We start from the raw sequence: 17,515 nt of genomic DNA, 5'->3' as shown, positions 1-17,515 counted from the left end.
TGAGATTGTTTTCTTGTGACACATTGTACTTTATGTAAGTGGTAAAATGTGGTAGATACAATCCGAATCGTAGAGAAAATTGTAGAGAAAATTAGCATTTTTCTAAATGTATCTGCTTGTAAGACAGATAATAATCCTGGTACTGCAATTTCGTCCTATTTAAAGAGGCTCTGTCACTTGTACATCCCTATCTCCTAGCTAATTTGATAGGCGCTGTCACACTGATAATACTAGTGAAAATTGTGTCCCAAAACGTTTATTATTTCAAAAGTTATGAGCTTTTTTCTAAATATGTAAATGAGGATTTATAAGACAACTGGGAGGTAACAGCAGCGATTCTCCTGAGGTGGGGCTTCCTCCCAGCCTCTGACTCTGTCCTATCAGCAGGATGCTGTTTCACAGCATTAGGAGACAGTCTAGAGGGAAGGGGGATCCATTCAAACAGCCATATCTCGGGCTGTGGACGACCTAGAACCGCGGTTCTGGTGGCATATGAAAGGGGAGATTCCAATCTTTCATATGACAGTAGAATCACAGTTCTAGCTGTGACAGAGCCTGAGATATAGCCAGTTGAATACAGAATTGGGAATGAAAGCTGTATACTATAAGATCACACTGTGTTGCTGGACAGGGAAGGGTGCAGAAGCTGATTGGACAGCGTCATACAGAAAACATTACACCGCCCAAAGTGAAAAGAAAGAGTCTTGTTTTATAATTCTGGTTATTGATGTGTCTAAAAGTGACAATTCTCCCCGTCGGGGAATCGAACCCCGGTCTCCCGCGTGACAGGCGGGGATACTCTCCACTATACTAACGAGGACCTGCTGATACCACGGCTGTGTGAGTTGCGTGGAGCAGGCCTAGCGGCGGCGCATGTGTGGCCTGAGTGCATTGTGTAAATGCCATATATGTGGAATGGGTCTGTATGGCGTGTCCGATGCCGAGAGTGGTCTTTGTTTTGGTAACTATGCTATGCCCCCACATCCCTGTGCTCGTTATTCACTATTAATCTGACACCACTGAGACCATTCAACAACTCTAATACAGATTAGTGTGCCCCCCTATGATAGGAAAATGAATAAATATGGCAATGACATATTGTCTTCTCTTTATGTGGTAATAACTTTGGAATTCTTTTATTTATCCAAGCATTCTGAGATTGTTTTCTTGTGACACATTGTACTTTATGTAAGTGGTAAAATGTGGTCGATACAATCCGAATCGTAGAGAAAATTGTAGAGAAAATTAGCATTTTTCTAAATGTATCTGCTTGTAAGACAGATAATAATCCTGGTACTGCAATTTCGTCCTATTTAAAGAGGCTCTGTCACTTGTACTTCCCTATCTCCTAGCTAATTTGATAGGCGCTGTCACACTGATAATACTAGTGAAAATTGTGTCCCAAAACGTTTATTATTTCAAAAGTTATGAGCTTTTTTCTAAATATGTAAATGAGGATTTATAAGACAACTGGGAGGTAACAGCAGCGATTCTCCTGAGGTGGGGCTTCCTCCCAGCCTCTGACTCTGTCCTATCAGCAGGATGCTGTTTCACAGCATTAGGAGACAGTCTAGAGGGAAGGGGGATCCATTCAAACAGCCATATCTCGGGCTGTGGACGACCTAGAACCGCGGTTCTGGTGGCATATGAAAGGGAGATTCCAATCTTTCATATGACAGTAGAATCACAGTTCTAGCTGTGACAGAGCCTGAGATATAGCCAGTTGAATACAGAATTGGGAATGAAAGCTGTATACTATAAGATCACACTGTGTTGCTGGACAGGGAAGGGTGCAGAAGCTGATTGGACAGCGTCATACAGAAAACATTACACCGCCCAAAGTGAAAAGAAAGAGTCTTGTTTTATAATTCTGGTTATTGATGTGTCTAAAAGTGACAATTCTCCCCGTCGGGGAATCGAACCCCGGTCTCCCGCGTGACAGGCGGGGATACTCTCCACTATACTAACGAGGACCTGCTGATACCACGGCTGTGTGAGTTGCGTGGAGCAGGCCTAGCGGCGGCGCATGTGTGGCCTGAGTGCATTGTGTAAATGGCATATATGTGGAATGGGTCTGTATGGCGTGTCCGATGCCGAGAGTGGTCTTTGTTTTGGTAACTATGCTATGCCCCCACATCCCTGTGCTCGTTATTCACTATTAATCTGACACCACTGAGACCATTCAACAACTCTAATACAGATTAGTGTGCCCCCCTATGATAGGAAAATGAATAAATATGGCAATGACATATTGTCTTCTCTTTATGTGGTAATAACTTTGGAATTCTTTTATTTATCCAAGCATTCTGAGATTGTTTTCTTGTGACACATTGTACTTTATGTAAGTGGTAAAATGTGGTCGATACAATCCGAATCGTAGAGAAAATTGTAGAGAAAATTAGCATTTTTCTAAATGTATCTGCTTGTAAGACAGATAATAATCCTGGTACTGCAATTTCGTCCTATTTAAAGAGGCTCTGTCACTTGTACTTCCCTATCTCCTAGCTAATTTGATAGGCGCTGTCACACTGATAATACTAGTGAAAATTGTGTCCCAAAACGTTTATTATTTCAAAAGTTATGAGCTTTTTTCTAAATATGTAAATGAGGATTTATAAGACAACTGGGAGGTAACAGCAGCGATTCTCCTGAGGTGGGGCTTCCTCCCAGCCTCTGACTCTGTCCTATCAGCAGGATGCTGTTTCACAGCATTAGGAGACAGTCTAGAGGGAAGGGGGATCCATTCAAACAGCCATATCTCGGGCTGTGGACGACCTAGAACCGCGGTTCTGGTGGCATATGAAAGGGGAGATTCCAATCTTTCATATGACAGTAGAATCACAGTTCTAGCTGTGACAGAGCCTGAGATATAGCCAGTTGAATACAGAATTGGGAATGAAAGCTGTATACTATAAGATCACACTGTGTTGCTGGACAGGGAAGGGTGCAGAAGCTGATTGGACAGCGTCATACAGAAAACATTACACCGCCCAAAGTGAAAAGAAAGAGTCTTGTTTTATAATTCTGGTTATTGATGTGTCTAAAAGTGACAATTCTCCCCGTCGGGGAATCGAACCCCGGTCTCCCGCGTGACAGGCGGGGATACTCTCCACTATACTAACGAGGACCTGCTGATACCACGGCTGTGTGAGTTGCGTGGAGCAGGCCTAGCGGCGGCGCATGTGTGGCCTGAGTGCATTGTGTAAATGGCATATATGTGGAATGGGTCTGTATGGCGTGTCCGATGCCGAGAGTGGTCTTTGTTTTGGTAACTATGCTATGCCCCCACATCCCTGTGCTCGTTATTCACTATTAATCTGACACCACTGAGACCATTCAACAACTCTAATACAGATTAGTGTGCCCCCCTATGATAGGAAAATGAATAAATATGGCAATGACATATTGTCTTCTCTTTATGTGGTAATAACTTTGGAATTCTTTTATTTATCCAAGCATTCTGAGATTGTTTTCTTGTGACACATTGTACTTTATGTAAGTGGTAAAATGTGGTCGATACAATCCGAATCGTAGAGAAAATTGTAGAGAAAATTAGCATTTTTCTAAATGTATCTGCTTGTAAGACAGATAATAATCCTGGTACTGCAATTTCGTCCTATTTAAAGAGGCTCTGTCACTTGTACTTCCCTATCTCCTAGCTAATTTGATAGGCGCTGTCACACTGATAATACTAGTGAAAATTGTGTCCCAAAACGTTTATTATTTCAAAAGTTATGAGCTTTTTTCTAAATATGTAAATGAGGATTTATAAGACAACTGGGAGGTAACAGCAGCGATTCTCCTGAGGTGGGGCTTCCTCCCAGCCTCTGACTCTGTCCTATCAGCAGGATGCTGTTTCACAGCATTAGGAGACAGTCTAGAGGGAAGGGGGATCCATTCAAACAGCCATATCTCGGGCTGTGGACGACCTAGAACCGCGGTTCTGGTGGCATATGAAAGGGGAGATTCCAATCTTTCATATGACAGTAGAATCACAGTTCTAGCTGTGACAGAGCCTGAGATATAGCCAGTTGAATACAGAATTGGGAATGAAAGCTGTATACTATAAGATCACACTGTGTTGCTGGACAGGGAAGGGTGCAGAAGCTGATTGGACAGCGTCATACAGAAAACATTACACCGCCCAAAGTGAAAAGAAAGAGTCTTGTTTTATAATTCTGGTTATTGATGTGTCTAAAAGTGACAATTCTCCCCGTCGGGGAATCGAACCCCGGTCTCCCGCGTGACAGGCGGGGATACTCTCCACTATACTAACGAGGACCTGCTGATACCGCGGCTGTGTGAGTTGCGTGGAGCAGGCCTAGCGGCGGCGCATGTGTGGCCTGAGTGCATTGTGTAAATGGCATATATGTGGAATGGGTCTGTATGGCGTGTCCGATGCCGAGAGTGGTCTTTGTTTTGGTAACTATGCTATGCCCCCACATCCCTGTGCTCGTTATTCACTATTAATCTGACACCACTGAGACCATTCAACAACTCTAATACAGATTAGTGTGCCCCCCTATGATAGGAAAATGAATAAATATGGCAATGACATATTGTCTTCTCTTTATGTGGTAATAACTTTGGAATTCTTTTATTTATCCAAGCATTCTGAGATTGTTTTCTTGTGACACATTGTACTTTATGTAAGTGGTAAAATGTGGTCGATACAATCCGAATCGTAGAGAAAATTGTAGAGAAAATTAGCATTTTTCTAAATGTATCTGCTTGTAAGACAGATAATAATCCTGGTACTGCAATTTCGTCCTATTTAAAGAGGCTCTGTCACTTGTACTTCCCTATCTCCTAGCTAATTTGATAGGCGCTGTCACACTGATAATACTAGTGAAAATTGTGTCCCAAAACGTTTATTATTTCAAAAGTTATGAGCTTTTTTCTAAATATGTAAATGAGGATTTATAAGACAACTGGGAGGTAACAGCAGCGATTCTCCTGAGGTGGGGCTTCCTCCCAGCCTCTGACTCTGTCCTATCAGCAGGATGCTGTTTCACAGCATTAGGAGACAGTCTAGAGGGAAGGGGGATCCATTCAAACAGCCATATCTCGGGCTGTGGACGACCTAGAACCGCGGTTCTGGTGGCATATGAAAGGGGAGATTCCAATCTTTCATATGACAGTAGAATCACAGTTCTAGCTGTGACAGAGCCTGAGATATAGCCAGTTGAATACAGAATTGGGAATGAAAGCTGTATACTATAAGATCACACTGTGTTGCTGGACAGGGAAGGGTGCAGAAGCTGATTGGACAGCGTCATACAGAAAACATTACACCGCCCAAAGTGAAAAGAAAGAGTCTTGTTTTATAATTCTGGTTATTGATGTGTCTAAAAGTGACAATTCTCCCCGTCGGGGAATCGAACCCCGGTCTCCCGCGTGACAGGCGGGGATACTCTCCACTATACTAACGAGGACCTGCTGATACCACGGCTGTGTGAGTTGCGTGGAGCAGGCCTAGCGGCGGCGCATGTGTGGCCTGAGTGCATTGTGTAAATGGCATATATGTGGAATGGGTCTGTATGGCGTGTCCGATGCCGAGAGTGGTCTTTGTTTTGGTAACTATGCTATGCCCCCACATCCCTGTGCTCGTTATTCACTATTAATCTGACACCACTGAGACCATTCAACAACTCTAATACAGATTAGTGTGCCCCCCTATGATAGGAAAATGAATAAATATGGCAATGACATATTGTCTTCTCTTTATGTGGTAATAACTTTGGAATTCTTTTATTTATCCAAGCATTCTGAGATTGTTTTCTTGTGACACATTGTACTTTATGTAAGTGGTAAAATGTGGTCGATACAATCCGAATCGTAGAGAAAATTGTAGAGAAAATTAGCATTTTTCTAAATGTATCTGCTTGTAAGACAGATAATAATCCTGGTACTGCAATTTCGTCCTATTTAAAGAGGCTCTGTCACTTGTACTTCCCTATCTCCTAGCTAATTTGATAGGCGCTGTCACACTGATAATACTAGTGAAAATTGTGTCCCAAAACGTTTATTATTTCAAAAGTTATGAGCTTTTTTCTAAATATGTAAATGAGGATTTATAAGACAACTGGGAGGTAACAGCAGCGATTCTCCTGAGGTGGGGCTTCCTCCCAGCCTCTGACTCTGTCCTATCAGCAGGATGCTGTTTCACAGCATTAGGAGACAGTCTAGAGGGAAGGGGGATCCATTCAAACAGCCATATCTCGGGCTGTGGACGACCTAGAACCGCGGTTCTGGTGGCATATGAAAGGGGAGATTCCAATCTTTCATATGACAGTAGAATCACAGTTCTAGCTGTGACAGAGCCTGAGATATAGCCAGTTGAATACAGAATTGGGAATGAAAGCTGTATACTATAAGATCACACTGTGTTGCTGGACAGGGAAGGGTGCAGAAGCTGATTGGACAGCGTCATACAGAAAACATTACACCGCCCAAAGTGAAAAGAAAGAGTCTTGTTTTATAATTCTGGTTATTGATGTGTCTAAAAGTGACAATTCTCCCCGTCGGGGAATCGAACCCCGGTCTCCCGCGTGACAGGCGGGGATACTCTCCACTATACTAACGAGGACCTGCTGATACCGCGGCTGTGTGAGTTGCGTGGAGCAGGCCTAGCGGCGGCGCATGTGTGGCCTGAGTGCATTGTGTAAATGGCATATATGTGGAATGGGTCTGTATGGCGTGTCCGATGCCGAGAGTGGTCTTTGTTTTGGTAACTATGCTATGCCCCCACATCCCTGTGCTCGTTATTCACTATTAATCTGACACCACTGAGACCATTCAACAACTCTAATACAGATTAGTGTGCCCCCCTATGATAGGAAAATGAATAAATATGGCAATGACATATTGTCTTCTCTTTATGTGGTAATAACTTTGGAATTCTTTTATTTATCCAAGCATTCTGAGATTGTTTTCTTGTGACACATTGTACTTTATGTAAGTGGTAAAATGTGGTCGATACAATCCGAATCGTAGAGAAAATTGTAGAGAAAATTAGCATTTTTCTAAATGTATCTGCTTGTAAGACAGATAATAATCCTGGTACTGCAATTTCGTCCTATTTAAAGAGGCTCTGTCACTTGTACTTCCCTATCTCCTAGCTAATTTGATAGGCGCTGTCACACTGATAATACTAGTGAAAATTGTGTCCCAAAACGTTTATTATTTCAAAAGTTATGAGCTTTTTTCTAAATATGTAAATGAGGATTTATAAGACAACTGGGAGGTAACAGCAGCGATTCTCCTGAGGTGGGGCTTCCTCCCAGCCTCTGACTCTGTCCTATCAGCAGGATGCTGTTTCACAGCATTAGGAGACAGTCTAGAGGGAAGGGGGATCCATTCAAACAGCCATATCTCGGGCTGTGGACGACCTAGAACCGCGGTTCTGGTGGCATATGAAAGGGGAGATTCCAATCTTTCATATGACAGTAGAATCACAGTTCTAGCTGTGACAGAGCCTGAGATATAGCCAGTTGAATACAGAATTGGGAATGAAAGCTGTATACTATAAGATCACACTGTGTTGCTGGACAGGGAAGGGTGCAGAAGCTGATTGGACAGCGTCATACAGAAAACATTACACCGCCCAAAGTGAAAAGAAAGAGTCTTGTTTTATAATTCTGGTTATTGATGTGTCTAAAAGTGACAATTCTCCCCGTCGGGGAATCGAACCCCGGTCTCCCGCGTGACAGGCGGGGATACTCTCCACTATACTAACGAGGACCTGCTGATACCACGGCTGTGTGAGTTGCGTGGAGCAGGCCTAGCGGCGGCGCATGTGTGGCCTGAGTGCATTGTGTAAATGGCATATATGTGGAATGGGTCTGTATGGCGTGTCCGATGCCGAGAGTGGTCTTTGTTTTGGTAACTATGCTATGCCCCCACATCCCTGTGCTCGTTATTCACTATTAATCTGACACCACTGAGACCATTCAACAACTCTAATACAGATTAGTGTGCCCCCCTATGATAGGAAAATGAATAAATATGGCAATGACATATTGTCTTCTCTTTATGTGGTAATAACTTTGGAATTCTTTTATTTATCCAAGCATTCTGAGATTGTTTTCTTGTGACACATTGTACTTTATGTAAGTGGTAAAATGTGGTCGATACAATCCGAATCGTAGAGAAAATTGTAGAGAAAATTAGCATTTTTCTAAATGTATCTGCTTGTAAGACAGATAATAATCCTGGTACTGCAATTTCGTCCTATTTAAAGAGGCTCTGTCACTTGTACTTCCCTATCTCCTAGCTAATTTGATAGGCGCTGTCACACTGATAATACTAGTGAAAATTGTGTCCCAAAACGTTTATTATTTCAAAAGTTATGAGCTTTTTTCTAAATATGTAAATGAGGATTTATAAGACAACTGGGAGGTAACAGCAGCGATTCTCCTGAGGTGGGGCTTCCTCCCAGCCTCTGACTCTGTCCTATCAGCAGGATGCTGTTTCACAGCATTAGGAGACAGTCTAGAGGGAAGGGGGATCCATTCAAACAGCCATATCTCGGGCTGTGGACGACCTAGAACCGCGGTTCTGGTGGCATATGAAAGGGGAGATTCCAATCTTTCATATGACAGTAGAATCACAGTTCTAGCTGTGACAGAGCCTGAGATATAGCCAGTTGAATACAGAATTGGGAATGAAAGCTGTATACTATAAGATCACACTGTGTTGCTGGACAGGGAAGGGTGCAGAAGCTGATTGGACAGCGTCATACAGAAAACATTACACCGCCCAAAGTGAAAAGAAAGAGTCTTGTTTTATAATTCTGGTTATTGATGTGTCTAAAAGTGACAATTCTCCCCGTCGGGGAATCGAACCCCGGTCTCCCGCGTGACAGGCGGGGATACTCTCCACTATACTAACGAGGACCTGCTGATACCGCGGCTGTGTGAGTTGCGTGGAGCAGGCCTAGCGGCGGCGCATGTGTGGCCTGAGTGCATTGTGTAAATGGCATATATGTGGAATGGGTCTGTATGGCGTGTCCGATGCCGAGAGTGGTCTTTGTTTTGGTAACTATGCTATGCCCCCACATCCCTGTGCTCGTTATTCACTATTAATCTGACACCACTGAGACCATTCAACAACTCTAATACAGATTAGTGTGCCCCCCTATGATAGGAAAATGAATAAATATGGCAATGACATATTGTCTTCTCTTTATGTGGTAATAACTTTGGAATTCTTTTATTTATCCAAGCATTCTGAGATTGTTTTCTTGTGACACATTGTACTTTATGTAAGTGGTAAAATGTGGTCGATACAATCCGAATCGTAGAGAAAATTGTAGAGAAAATTAGCATTTTTCTAAATGTATCTGCTTGTAAGACAGATAATAATCCTGGTACTGCAATTTCGTCCTATTTAAAGAGGCTCTGTCACTTGTACTTCCCTATCTCCTAGCTAATTTGATAGGCGCTGTCACACTGATAATACTAGTGAAAATTGTGTCCCAAAACGTTTATTATTTCAAAAGTTATGAGCTTTTTTCTAAATATGTAAATGAGGATTTATAAGACAACTGGGAGGTAACAGCAGCGATTCTCCTGAGGTGGGGCTTCCTCCCAGCCTCTGACTCTGTCCTATCAGCAGGATGCTGTTTCACAGCATTAGGAGACAGTCTAGAGGGAAGGGGGATCCATTCAAACAGCCATATCTCGGGCTGTGGACGACCTAGAACCGCGGTTCTGGTGGCATATGAAAGGGGAGATTCCAATCTTTCATATGACAGTAGAATCACAGTTCTAGCTGTGACAGAGCCTGAGATATAGCCAGTTGAATACAGAATTGGGAATGAAAGCTGTATACTATAAGATCACACTGTGTTGCTGGACAGGGAAGGGTGCAGAAGCTGATTGGACAGCGTCATACAGAAAACATTACACCGCCCAAAGTGAAAAGAAAGAGTCTTGTTTTATAATTCTGGTTATTGATGTGTCTAAAAGTGACAATTCTCCCCGTCGGGGAATCGAACCCCGGTCTCCCGCGTGACAGGCGGGGATACTCTCCACTATACTAACGAGGACCTGCTGATACCGCGGCTGTGTGAGTTGCGTGGAGCAGGCCTAGCGGCGGCGCATGTGTGGCCTGAGTGCATTGTGTAAATGGCATATATGTGGAATGGGTCTGTATGGCGTGTCCGATGCCGAGAGTGGTCTTTGTTTTGGTAACTATGCTATGCCCCCACATCCCTGTGCTCGTTATTCACTATTAATCTGACACCACTGAGACCATTCAACAACTCTAATACAGATTAGTGTGCCCCCCTATGATAGGAAAATGAATAAATATGGCAATGACATATTGTCTTCTCTTTATGTGGTAATAACTTTGGAATTCTTTTATTTATCCAAGCATTCTGAGATTGTTTTCTTGTGACACATTGTACTTTATGTAAGTGGTAAAATGTGGTCGATACAATCCGAATCGTAGAGAAAATTGTAGAGAAAATTAGCATTTTTCTAAATGTATCTGCTTGTAAGACAGATAATAATCCTGGTACTGCAATTTCGTCCTATTTAAAGAGGCTCTGTCACTTGTACTTCCCTATCTCCTAGCTAATTTGATAGGCGCTGTCACACTGATAATACTAGTGAAAATTGTGTCCCAAAACGTTTATTATTTCAAAAGTTATGAGCTTTTTTCTAAATATGTAAATGAGGATTTATAAGACAACTGGGAGGTAACAGCAGCGATTCTCCTGAGGTGGGGCTTCCTCCCAGCCTCTGACTCTGTCCTATCAGCAGGATGCTGTTTCACAGCATTAGGAGACAGTCTAGAGGGAAGGGGGATCCATTCAAACAGCCATATCTCGGGCTGTGGACGACCTAGAACCGCGGTTCTGGTGGCATATGAAAGGGGAGATTCCAATCTTTCATATGACAGTAGAATCACAGTTCTAGCTGTGACAGAGCCTGAGATATAGCCAGTTGAATACAGAATTGGGAATGAAAGCTGTATACTATAAGATCACACTGTGTTGCTGGACAGGGAAGGGTGCAGAAGCTGATTGGACAGCGTCATACAGAAAACATTACACCGCCCAAAGTGAAAAGAAAGAGTCTTGTTTTATAATTCTGGTTATTGATGTGTCTAAAAGTGACAATTCTCCCCGTCGGGGAATCGAACCCCGGTCTCCCGCGTGACAGGCGGGGATACTCTCCACTATACTAACGAGGACCTGCTGATACCGCGGCTGTGTGAGTTGCGTGGAGCAGGCCTAGCGGCGGCGCATGTGTGGCCTGAGTGCATTGTGTAAATGGCATATATGTGGAATGGGTCTGTATGGCGTGTCCGATGCCGAGAGTGGTCTTTGTTTTGGTAACTATGCTATGCCCCCACATCCCTGTGCTCGTTATTCACTATTAATCTGACACCACTGAGACCATTCAACAACTCTAATACAGATTAGTGTGCCCCCCTATGATAGGAAAATGAATAAATATGGCAATGACATATTGTCTTCTCTTTATGTGGTAATAACTTTGGAATTCTTTTATTTATCCAAGCATTCTGAGATTGTTTTCTTGTGACACATTGTACTTTATGTAAGTGGTAAAATGTGGTCGATACAATCCGAATCGTAGAGAAAATTGTAGAGAAAATTAGCATTTTTCTAAATGTATCTGCTTGTAAGACAGATAATAATCCTGGTACTGCAATTTCGTCCTATTTAAAGAGGCTCTGTCACTTGTACTTCCCTATCTCCTAGCTAATTTGATAGGCGCTGTCACACTGATAATACTAGTGAAAATTGTGTCCCAAAACGTTTATTATTTCAAAAGTTATGAGCTTTTTTCTAAATATGTAAATGAGGATTTATAAGACAACTGGGAGGTAACAGCAGCGATTCTCCTGAGGTGGGGCTTCCTCCCAGCCTCTGACTCTGTCCTATCAGCAGGATGCTGTTTCACAGCATTAGGAGACAGTCTAGAGGGAAGGGGGATCCATTCAAACAGCCATATCTCGGGCTGTGGACGACCTAGAACCGCGGTTCTGGTGGCATATGAAAGGGGAGATTCCAATCTTTCATATGACAGTAGAATCACAGTTCTAGCTGTGACAGAGCCTGAGATATAGCCAGTTGAATACAGAATTGGGAATGAAAGCTGTATACTATAAGATCACACTGTGTTGCTGGACAGGGAAGGGTGCAGAAGCTGATTGGACAGCGTCATACAGAAAACATTACACCGCCCAAAGTGAAAAGAAAGAGTCTTGTTTTATAATTCTGGTTATTGATGTGTCTAAAAGTGACAATTCTCCCCGTCGGGGAATCGAACCCCGGTCTCCCGCGTGACAGGCGGGGATACTCTCCACTATACTAACGAGGACCTGCTGATACCGCGGCTGTGTGAGTTGCGTGGAGCAGGCCTAGCGGCGGCGCATGTGTGGCCTGAGTGCATTGTGTAAATGGCATATATGTGGAATGGGTCTGTATGGCGTGTCCGATGCCGAGAGTGGTCTTTGTTTTGGTAACTATGCTATGCCCCCACATCCCTGTGCTCGTTATTCACTATTAATCTGACACCACTGAGACCATTCAACAACTCTAATACAGATTAGTGTGCCCCCCTATGATAGGAAAATGAATAAATATGGCAATGACATATTGTCTTCTCTTTATGTGGTAATAACTTTGGAATTCTTTTATTTATCCAAGCATTCTGAGATTGTTTTCTTGTGACACATTGTACTTTATGTAAGTGGTAAAATGTGGTCGATACAATCCGAATCGTAGAGAAAATTGTAGAGAAAATTAGCATTTTTCTAAATGTATCTGCTTGTAAGACAGATAATAATCCTGGTACTGCAATTTCGTCCTATTTAAAGAGGCTCTGTCACTTGTACTTCCCTATCTCCTAGCTAATTTGATAGGCGCTGTCACACTGATAATACTAGTGAAAATTGTGTCCCAAAACGTTTATTATTTCAAAAGTTATGAGCTTTTTTCTAAATATGTAAATGAGGATTTATAAGACAACTGGGAGGTAACAGCAGCGATTCTCCTGAGGTGGGGCTTCCTCCCAGCCTCTGACTCTGTCCTATCAGCAGGATGCTGTTTCACAGCATTAGGAGACAGTCTAGAGGGAAGGGGGATCCATTCAAACAGCCATATCTCGGGCTGTGGACGACCTAGAACCGCGGTTCTGGTGGCATATGAAAGGGGAGATTCCAATCTTTCATATGACAGTAGAATCACAGTTCTAGCTGTGACAGAGCCTGAGATATAGCCAGTTGAATACAGAATTGGGAATGAAAGCTGTATACTATAAGATCACACTGTGTTGCTGGACAGGGAAGGGTGCAGAAGCTGATTGGACAGCGTCATACAGAAAACATTACACCGCCCAAAGTGAAAAGAAAGAGTCTTGTTTTATAATTCTGGTTATTGATGTGTCTAAAAGTGACAATTCTCCCCGTCGGGGAATCGAACCCCTGTCTCCCGCGAGACAGGCGGGGATACTCTCCACTATACTAACGAGGACCTGCTGATACCGCGGCTGTGTGAGTTGCGTGGAGCAGGCCTAGCGGCGGCGCATGTGTGGCCTGAGTGCATTGTGTAAATGGCATATATGTGGAATGGGTCTGTATGGCGTGTCCGATGCCGAGAGTGGTCTTTGTTTTGGTAACTATGCTATGCCCCCACATCCCTGTGCTCGTTATTCACTATTAATCTGACACCACTGAGACCATTCAACAACTCTAATACAGATTAGTGTGCCCCCCTATGATAGGAAAATGAATAAATATGGCAATGACATATTGTCTTCTCTTTATGTGGTAATAACTTTGGAATTCTTTTATTTATCCAAGCATTCTGAGATTGTTTTCTTGTGACACATTGTACTTTATGTAAGTGGTAAAATGTGGTCGATACAATCCGAATCGTAGAGAAAATTGTAGAGAAAATTAGCATTTTTCTAAATGTATCTGCTTGTAAGACAGATAATAATCCTGGTACTGCAATTTCGTCCTATTTAAAGAGGCTCTGTCACTTGTACTTCCCTATCTCCTAGCTAATTTGATAGGCGCTGTCACACTGATAATACTAGTGAAAATTGTGTCCCAAAACGTTTATTATTTCAAAAGTTATGAGCTTTTTTCTAAATATGTAAATGAGGATTTATAAGACAACTGGGAGGTAACAGCAGCGATTCTCCTGAGGTGGGGCTTCCTCCCAGCCTCTGACTCTGTCCTATCAGCAGGATGCTGTTTCACAGCATTAGGAGACAGTCTAGAGGGAAGGGGGATCCATTCAAACAGCCATATCTCGGGCTGTGGACGACCTAGAACCGCGGTTCTGGTGGCATATGAAAGGGGAGATTCCAATCTTTCATATGACAGTAGAATCACGTTCTAGCTGTGACAGAGCCTGAGATATAGCCAGTTGAATACAGAATTGGGAATGAAAGCTGTATACTATAAGATCACACTGTGTTGCTGGACAGGGAAGGGTGCAGAAGCTGATTGGACAGCGTCATACAGAAAACATTACACCGCCCAAAGTGAAAAGAAAGAGTCTTGTTTTATAATTCTGGTTATTGATGTGTCTAAAAGTGACAATTCTCCCCGTCGGGGAATCGAACCCCGGTCTCCCGCGTGACAGGCGGGGATACTCTCCACTATACTAACGAGGACCTGCTGATACCGCGGCTGTGTGAGTTGCGTGGAGCAGGCCTAGCGGCGGCGCATGTGTGGCCTGAGTGCATTGTGTAAATGGCATATATGTGGAATGGGTCTGTATGGCGTGTCCGATGCCGAGAGTGGTCTTTGTTTTGGTAACTATGCTATGCCCCCACATCCCTGTGCTCGTTATTCACTATTAATCTGACACCACTGAGACCATTCAACAACTCTAATACAGATTAGTGTGCCCCCCTATGATAGGAAAATGAATAAATATGGCAATGACATATTGTCTTCTCTTTATGTGGTAATAACTTTGGAATTCTTTTATTTATCCAAGCAATCTGAGATTGTTTTCTTGTGACACATTGTACTTTATGTAAGTGGTAAAATGTGGTCGATACAATCCGAATCGTAGAGAAAATTGTAGAGAAAATTAGCATTTTTCTAAATGTATCTGCTTGTAAGACAGATAATAATCCTGGTACTGCAATTTCGTCCTATTTAAAGAGGCTCTGTCACTTGTACTTCCCTATCTCCTAGCTAATTTGATAGGCGCTGTCACACTGATAATACTAGTGAAAATTGTGTCCCAAAACGTTTATTATTTCAAAAGTTATGAGCTTTTTTCTAAATATGTAAATGAGGATTTATAAGACAACTGGGAGGTAACAGCAGCGATTCTCCTGAGGTGGGGCTTCCTCCCAGCCTCTGACTCTGTCCTATCAGCAGGATGCTGTTTCACAGCATTAGGAGACAGTCTAGAGGGAAGGGGGATCCATTCAAACAGCCATATCTCGGGCTGTGGACGACCTAGAACCGCGGTTCTGGTGGCATATGAAAGGGGAGATTCCAATCTTTCATATGACAGTAGAATCACAGTTCTAGCTGTGACAGAGCCTGAGATATAGCCAGTTGAATACAGAATTGGGAATGAAAGCTGTATACTATAAGATCACACTGTGTTGCTGGACAGGGAAGGGTGCAGAAGCTGATTGGACAGCGTCATACAGAAAACATTACACCGCCCAAAGTGAAAAGAAAGAGTCTTGTTTTATAATTCTGGTTATTGATGTGTCTAAAAGTGACAATTCTCCCCGTCGGGGAATCGAACCCCGGTCTCCCGCGTGACAGGCGGGGATACTCTCCACTATACTAACGAGGACCTGCTGATACCGCGGCTGTGTGAGTTGCGTGGAGCAGGCCTAGCGGCGGCGCATGTGTGGCCTGAGTGCATTGTGTAAATGGCATATATGTGGAATGGGTCTGTATGGCGTGTCCGATGCCGAGAGTGGTCTTTGTTTTGGTAACTATGCTATGCCCCCACATCCCTGTGCTCGTTATTCACTATTAATCTGACACCACTGAGACCATTCAACAACTCTAATACAGATTAGTGTGCCCCCTTATGATAGGAAAATGAATAAATATGGCAATGACATATTGTCTTCTCTTTATGTGGTAATAACTTTGGAATTCTTTTATTTATCCAAGCATTCTGAGATTGTTTTCTCGTGACACATTGTACTTTATGTAAGTGGTAAAATGTGGTCGATACAATCCGAATCGTAGAGAAAATTGTAGAGAAAATTAGCATTTTTCTAAATGTATCTGCTTGTAAGACAGATAATAATCCTGGTACTGCAATTTCGTCCTATTTAAAGAGGCTCTGTCACTTGTACTTTCCTATCTCCTAGCTAATTTGATAGGCGCTGTCACACTGATAATACTAGTGAAAATTGTGTCCCAAAACGTTTATTATTTCAAAAGTTATGAGCTTTTTTCTAAATATGTAAATGAGGATTTATAAGACAACTGGGAGGTAACAGCAGCGATTCTCCTGAGGTGGGGCTTCCTCCCAGCCTCTGACTCTGTCCTATCAGCAGGATGCTGTTTCACAGCATTAGGAGACAGTCTAGAGGGAAGGGGGATCCATTCAAACAGCCATATCTCGGGCTGTGGACGACCTAGAACCGCGTTTCTGGTGGCATATGAAAGGGGAGATTCCAATCTTTCATATGACAGTAGAATCACAGTTCTAGCTGTGACAGAGCCTGAGATATAGCCAGTTGAATACAGAATTGGGAATGAAAGCTGTATACTATAAGATCACACTGTGTTGCTGGACAGGGAAGGGTGCAGAAGCTGATTGGACAGCGTCATACAGAAAACATTACACCGCCCAAAGTGAAAAGAAAGAGTCTTGTTTTATAATTCTGGTTATTGATATGTCTAAAAGTGACAATTCTCCCCGTCGGGGAATCGAACCCCGGTCTCCCGCGTGACAGGCGGGGATACTCTCCACTATACTAACGAGGACCTGCTGATACCGCGGCTGTGTGAGTTGCGTGGAGCAGGCCTAGCGGCGGCGCATGTGTGGCCTGAGTGCATTGTGTAAATGGCATATATGTGGAATGGGTCTGTATGGCGTGTCCGATGCCGAGAGTGGTCTTTGTTTTGGTAACTATGCTATGCCCCCACATCCCTGTGCTCGTTATTCACTATTAATCTGACACCACTGAGACCATTCAACAACTCTAATACAGATTAGTGTGCCCCCTTATGATAGGAAAATGAATAAATATGGCAATGACATATTGTCTTCTCTTTATGTGGTAATAACTTTGGAATTCTTTTATTTATCCAAGCATTCTGAGATTGTTTTCTCGTGACACATTGTACTTTATGTAAGTGGTAAAATGTGGTCGATACAATCCGAATCGTAGAGAAAATTGTAGAGAAAATTAGCATTTTTCTAAATGTATCTGCTTGTAAGACAGATAATAATCCTGGTACTGCAATTTCGTCCTATTTAAAGAGGCTCTGTCACTTGTACTTCCCTATCTCCTAGCTAATTTGA

General features: G+C 42.9%; 14 non-coding genes across 14 annotated transcripts; all 14 read right to left on the bottom strand.

Annotated features, from left to right (window-relative positions):
- Positions 1-748: 748 nt before the first annotated feature.
- On the bottom strand, positions 749-820 carry TRNAD-GUC (transfer RNA aspartic acid (anticodon GUC)). The gene has a single exon. It is a non-coding gene; the product is annotated as a tRNA-Asp (tRNA).
- A 1,081-nt stretch (positions 821-1,901) lies between these two features.
- TRNAD-GUC (transfer RNA aspartic acid (anticodon GUC)) lies at positions 1,902-1,973 on the bottom strand. Its single transcript has one exon. It is a non-coding gene; the product is annotated as a tRNA-Asp (tRNA).
- Positions 1,974-3,055: 1,082 nt separating this feature from the next.
- On the bottom strand, positions 3,056-3,127 carry TRNAD-GUC (transfer RNA aspartic acid (anticodon GUC)). Its single transcript has one exon. It is a non-coding gene; the product is annotated as a tRNA-Asp (tRNA).
- A 1,082-nt stretch (positions 3,128-4,209) lies between these two features.
- TRNAD-GUC (transfer RNA aspartic acid (anticodon GUC)) lies at positions 4,210-4,281 on the bottom strand. The gene has a single exon. It is a non-coding gene; the product is annotated as a tRNA-Asp (tRNA).
- A 1,082-nt stretch (positions 4,282-5,363) lies between these two features.
- TRNAD-GUC (transfer RNA aspartic acid (anticodon GUC)) lies at positions 5,364-5,435 on the bottom strand. The gene has a single exon. It is a non-coding gene; the product is annotated as a tRNA-Asp (tRNA).
- A 1,082-nt stretch (positions 5,436-6,517) lies between these two features.
- Positions 6,518-6,589, bottom strand: TRNAD-GUC (transfer RNA aspartic acid (anticodon GUC)). The gene has a single exon. It is a non-coding gene; the product is annotated as a tRNA-Asp (tRNA).
- Positions 6,590-7,671: 1,082 nt separating this feature from the next.
- On the bottom strand, positions 7,672-7,743 carry TRNAD-GUC (transfer RNA aspartic acid (anticodon GUC)). Its single transcript has one exon. It is a non-coding gene; the product is annotated as a tRNA-Asp (tRNA).
- Positions 7,744-8,825: 1,082 nt separating this feature from the next.
- TRNAD-GUC (transfer RNA aspartic acid (anticodon GUC)) lies at positions 8,826-8,897 on the bottom strand. Its single transcript has one exon. It is a non-coding gene; the product is annotated as a tRNA-Asp (tRNA).
- A 1,082-nt stretch (positions 8,898-9,979) lies between these two features.
- TRNAD-GUC (transfer RNA aspartic acid (anticodon GUC)) lies at positions 9,980-10,051 on the bottom strand. Its single transcript has one exon. It is a non-coding gene; the product is annotated as a tRNA-Asp (tRNA).
- Positions 10,052-11,133: 1,082 nt separating this feature from the next.
- TRNAD-GUC (transfer RNA aspartic acid (anticodon GUC)) lies at positions 11,134-11,205 on the bottom strand. The gene has a single exon. It is a non-coding gene; the product is annotated as a tRNA-Asp (tRNA).
- A 1,082-nt stretch (positions 11,206-12,287) lies between these two features.
- TRNAD-GUC (transfer RNA aspartic acid (anticodon GUC)) lies at positions 12,288-12,359 on the bottom strand. Its single transcript has one exon. It is a non-coding gene; the product is annotated as a tRNA-Asp (tRNA).
- A 2,235-nt stretch (positions 12,360-14,594) lies between these two features.
- Positions 14,595-14,666, bottom strand: TRNAD-GUC (transfer RNA aspartic acid (anticodon GUC)). Its single transcript has one exon. It is a non-coding gene; the product is annotated as a tRNA-Asp (tRNA).
- A 1,082-nt stretch (positions 14,667-15,748) lies between these two features.
- Positions 15,749-15,820, bottom strand: TRNAD-GUC (transfer RNA aspartic acid (anticodon GUC)). The gene has a single exon. It is a non-coding gene; the product is annotated as a tRNA-Asp (tRNA).
- Positions 15,821-16,902: 1,082 nt separating this feature from the next.
- On the bottom strand, positions 16,903-16,974 carry TRNAD-GUC (transfer RNA aspartic acid (anticodon GUC)). The gene has a single exon. It is a non-coding gene; the product is annotated as a tRNA-Asp (tRNA).
- Between the last annotated feature and the right edge of the window lie 541 nt (positions 16,975-17,515).

This window comes from Rhinoderma darwinii, unplaced genomic scaffold (genome assembly GCF_050947455.1).
Source record: "Rhinoderma darwinii isolate aRhiDar2 unplaced genomic scaffold, aRhiDar2.hap1 Scaffold_938, whole genome shotgun sequence".
NCBI lineage: Eukaryota > Metazoa > Chordata > Amphibia > Anura > Rhinodermatidae > Rhinoderma > Rhinoderma darwinii.
The sequence above is the reverse complement of the archived record's forward strand: the minus strand, read 5'-3'. Positions and strand labels throughout refer to the sequence as shown.